This window comes from Tasmannia lanceolata, unplaced genomic scaffold, assembly GCF_043159265.1.
Source record: "Tasmannia lanceolata isolate RefF3 unplaced genomic scaffold, GAP_Taslan_0.1 ptg000002l, whole genome shotgun sequence".
NCBI lineage: Eukaryota > Viridiplantae > Streptophyta > Magnoliopsida > Canellales > Winteraceae > Tasmannia > Tasmannia lanceolata.
The window spans coordinates 30,801,284-30,806,444 of NW_027518679.1; the positions used below are offsets into that span (position 1 = coordinate 30,801,284).

The window sequence follows — 5,161 nt, forward strand, 5'->3', positions numbered from 1 at the left end:
ATTAAATAGTAAAAGACAAGGTGAGTTAGTGCAATTATCGAAACATGGTAGTACAAATATAAGTTGTATGTCGTATAACTAAGGGTGCAACTCGGGTCGGGTGCACGGGCCGGGTCTTCCAAAACCCCACCCTACGTGAGAATTATATCGGCTCAGGTCTATTTTTTACAGGAAAACCTGGGATTCGTAAACCCGAACCTACCCAAGATAGTTTCTCGGGTTGGGTCGGGTTTTATTTTTTAGCGTAGGATAGTGACTAATTTTAAAGATTGTAAAAAAAAATAAAAAAAAATCTTCACACCAAAAATCATCAAATTTATGTTATCATTTAAGAAGTACACTATATTTTCACATAACAGACATGATCACCTCAATGAAAACAGTAGTATCAATATGTTGGAAAATACTTTATTATGTTATCCAGGAGATATTTAAGAAAGTCATAGTACACTCACATGAGTCGGATTGGGTTTTTGGGTACCTAAGATTGAGTCCCTACCCAAGACCCATTATTTCTAAACCCGATCCATGTTATTTTCAGGTAAAACCCGACCCAAGTTGCAGCCCTACTAATAACAAAACTCCATTTTTTGCCTCCTCAACCACATGGCATCATCTTGCCCACATGGCAACACAGGGAAGACGTCGGTCCCACACTCAACGGGTGGCACCAATGGCAGCCAGAATTGTAGCAGTGGTGGGCGTAACAATTGGGGTGGGCCCCACATCTTCGCGATCGTATAAGAATCGCCGTACAATTTCGAAGCTGGGCCCCACAACGAGCTTATTGTAGGCCTCTAACGCCTCCTTCCCACGCATGTGAAACACATCAGTGGCATCAAGACGATGCACGGCCCACACATGGCAAAGCCTGTTGATCTTTTCCAATTGGCAACACGCGAGCTTGCACGTGTTGGCCTTAATCTCATCAATCGCATCCGCGAGCAATTGGGCTCGTGTGAGCCCATCAACGGTACCCTCTACCCGAAAATACTGATCCAATTCGGGGACCCCAATAGCCCGTCGGATCCCCCGACTATAATCCGCGTCCAGGTCGAACAATTTTCGGACCTCATCAACTAGTCCAGCCCGGATCATCTCATCCACACGATCCGACAGAAAAGAATGTAGGACGGGTAACGAAACATGGACCCATAAGAAGCAACAATCATACTTAGAAGTGAATTGGAGCTTTTCATCATTTATTAATGCCTCAATGTAGGAATTGGATCCTCCAGCGATTATTGGGAGTTTGGCTCTACCGATAATCGACTCGACGGCGAGGGAGGCCGATTGCCGGAAGTCCGAACAGGTGAATTCCGAGTCGGGTTCGGCAATGCCGAGCAAATGGTGGGGGATTGATTGGCTTTCTTCGGGCGTGATCTTGTTGGTGACTATGTTGAGCCCTTTGTAGACTTGGATTTTATCGGAATTTATGATCTCGCCGGGGAAATGAGTTGCCAATTCGATCGAGAGCCTCGATTTTCCGGTCCCAGTCGCGCCCATCACGACGACTACTTTCTCTTTTCTCCAGTGGGTGATGAATGAGTCCATGGCTGGAAAATTCAAGTGAGAGTGCCTGCAATGGATTGAGGAAATTCTCATAGTAATATACTTTGGAAATGAGTGGAAGTGAAAGGAATCCATGTAGTAGAATAGAAGGGAATGGAAAAACACATGCAAACCCAAAACAAAAGGTAAAAGCACAACTGAAGAGAGAAATAGCCAAAAAGGAAAAAAAGGAAAAAAAAAAAAAACCCAATGGGACAAAAGACTATCTATATCATCCAAGCATGCATGTAATATAAGCCATTCAAATACGTATGTGTGATGGGAAGTCTATACAGGAGAAAACCTTCCTCTTCTTGCCACCATTTTATACTCTCTCTGTCTCTGTCTCTGTCTCTGTCTGTCTCTCTCTCTCTCTCTCTCTCTCTGGACCATTCACAGGCCCATCATAGAAAGACAATCAATGGCTGCAAATCACATTGATGAGAAAATCTTAACCATCTAATCAGATGATTTTTTTGTTTTTGAAGTGCTACAAATATGTTTGAAACAGTGGTAACTGACCTTCTACTAACAAAATTCCTCTGCTCAAATATGACCGTTCATTGGTTTCAATATATTGGTCCCGCAACATGAACGGCCCAGATCGTATTCCAGACAAAAATGGGCAACCACTTCTTTCAAATGAGAAAAAAGGGTAATTAAATAGGGGGACCAATAAAAAAAAGTTCTTTTGCTCGGAGAGTACTTGGAAAATGAATGTTCTAAGGCCATGTTTGGCAACCACGAAATTTTTTTCATGGAATATTGGCTTACCAAGTGCTAAGGGAGAGAGAGGGGTCGGGAGAGTGGGAGAGGGAGGGAATCGAGAGGGCATCAGTGAGGAGATATTCCTAAGTGGCAGAAAAATAAAGAAAAAAAGGAAATGATTTCAGTGCTCCAATGTTTTGATAAACATGCACTCACTTGTTTGCCGTGTAGTATTTAAAGGGTTTTAAGAGGTTTTTGAGAACCGTAATATCCTCTGACATCCCTTTAAATAGTACAAAACAAACAAGTGGAGCACATGTTTATCAAACCACTGGAGCGCAGAAATCATTTCCCTAAAAAATACTCTATTTTGAACAGACTTTTCCTTTCGCCCTATTTTTCAACCACTTCTCACCCTTTCCTCACTCGTGCCTTCTCAATTCTCTTCGCCTCCCACCCTCCTTGCCCTCTCTCTCACCACTTGATAAACTAAAATTCCGCTGAAAAAAATTTCATGGCTGCCAAGCATGGCCTAAGGGCTAAGGTTCACCTTTATTAATTAAAAAGTATTTCAGGTAAAACTTTTCCAGCAAAAAACCCTAGTAAAGTTCACCTGAAATAGTGTTTACCTAAAAGTTTGGTAAGACTTTTTTTTGCTATTAAAATGTTACCTGAAATACTTTTTACCTAAAAAATGGATTATCAAACCTCGGACAAAGTCAGTTTTCAAGGAAAATTGTTTGGGGAAAAAGCTTTACAATATGGTAAACATGTTCTAAAGGATAAAACAATGTGCAGGATTGACATACGTACCTAATGTTCTCTGTGTTGCTTTCCTAACTTCAGAAATGAAGATAATAAGAGATGGTGGGGGATAGAGATGTTTGGGATTTATAAGTTAAGTATTTTCTTACTTTAAGAATGAAGATAACAAGAAATCTTTAGTTTTAAATACTCTACATTTTTAGGAGATGAAATTTTGGTAGAAGATTTTTGTCATAATTAAGAAAATCAGCAAAAGATCAGAGTTAAAACGCATGGCAATTAAGGTTGCAACTTGGGTCCGGTTTTACCCGACCTGCATCGACCCGACTCAAAAATAACATGAGTCGGGTTTTAGATTGAAAAACGGACTCAATCTTGGGTAAGGTTAGGTTTTGATTAAAAGAAAAAAAGAACCCGAAACCCAACCTGACTCATATAGGTGTACTCTGACTTTCTTAAATATCTCTTAAATTACATAGCACAGTATATGTTAAATAACATAGAAAATTCATTTATGTCCAATATATATTGAAAAAATTGTTTTCATTTAGGTGACATGTTTGTGATGTGAAAATATAGTTTCCTTTTAAAATTATACACTTGAAGACATAAATTTAGAGATTTTTTGTGTGAGTATTTGTTTTTTCTACAATCTTTGAAATTAGTCACTATCCTATACTAAAAAATAAAAACCCGACCTGACCTAATCCAACAATCGTGTTTAGGAATCTCGGGTTTTCCTATAAAAATTAGACCCGACCCGAGATATTTTTTTTGGTAGGGAAGGGTTTTGGACAACCGAACCCGCCTGACCTGAGTTGCAACCCTAATGGAAATGCTGAGGATGTTGACCATATATGAGAAAAATCTTGGTCAGAAATCACGTTTTTTTCTTATTTGGGAAAATAGTAGTCACTATCCTATACTAAAAAATAAAAACCCAACTTGACCCAATCCAACCGTTGTGTTTAGGAATCTCGGGTTTTCCTATAAAAATTAGACTGGACCGAGATATTTTCTTTGGTAGGGAAGGGTTTTGGACAACCGGACCTGCCTGACCCGAGTTGCAACCCTAATGGAAATGCTAAGGATGTTGACCATATATGAGAAAAATCTTGGTAAGAAATCACGTTTTTTTCTTATTTGGGAAAATAGTAGTCACTATCCTATACTAAAAAATAAAAACCCGACCTGACCCAATCCAACCGTTGTGTTTAGGAATCTCGGGTTTTCCTATAAAAATTAGACCGGACCCGAGATATTTTCTTGGGTAGGGAAGGGTTTTGGACAACCGGACCTGCCTGAACCGAGTTGCAACCCTAATGGAAATGCTAAGGATGTTGACCATATACGAGAAAAATCTTGGTCAGAAATCACGTTTTTTTCTTATTTGGAAAAATAGCCGCTGTTAGTACTTTTTCTTTATTTTTGGCCCATGCAACATTATCTAAATTCTATACCGTTCATATAGTGAAGGCTTCCGTAGATGGAATGATGGATCATAGCTCAAAAATCACACCAAGCTGGTGATCTTGATCGTTCTATTAGGGGACTTTTATCAGTATACTAATTTGCTAGCTAGGGACCACTGAAGAAGGCATTTAGCGGGCCACCTCAAATGAATTAACATGAGAGAGTGTTAGTACTTAGTAGGCGAAAAAATCAAGATTTATGAGTGATTGAAGAGCATTTTCGTTAAAGAAAAATTAGTACTACTTAGGAATTTTTTAAAATATTTTTCAAGATTTTAATTTTTTGTCCATTTCATAATTTTCAATGACTAAGTATAAAATGTTTAATAAATTAGGTATTTAAATGCAAAAAATTCTTTCTTTTTAACTACTTATTTGAAACCCCTAAAGGTCCATCAAGGTTGATGTCTTCTTTTAATTTATTTACCCAAATTGCTTATTTCTTGGTGTGCTTATCCTCAAAAGTACACTTTATCCCCAACAAGCTTTGTGGGCATGTTGGTTTCAAGAAATTAGTGGCCTAAAAGAAGTTCTCCTTTAACGGCTTGTCACTTTGTATATTTTCTGGTGAGAAGACTTGCTAATATATAAGAACATAGTTGTGACCAAGGTTTTAAATTTCGGCGAAATTTTTGATAAAATATTAATTTTTTATTCCTTTACAT

The 5,161-nt window shown here is 38.5% G+C and overlaps 1 pseudogene; it reads right to left on the minus strand.

The window, feature by feature from the left end:
• Window positions 1–374: 374 nt before the first annotated feature.
• Window positions 375–1,887, minus strand: LOC143884012 (adenylate isopentenyltransferase 5, chloroplastic pseudogene; annotated as a pseudogene).
• Between the last annotated feature and the right edge of the window lie 3,274 nt (window positions 1,888–5,161).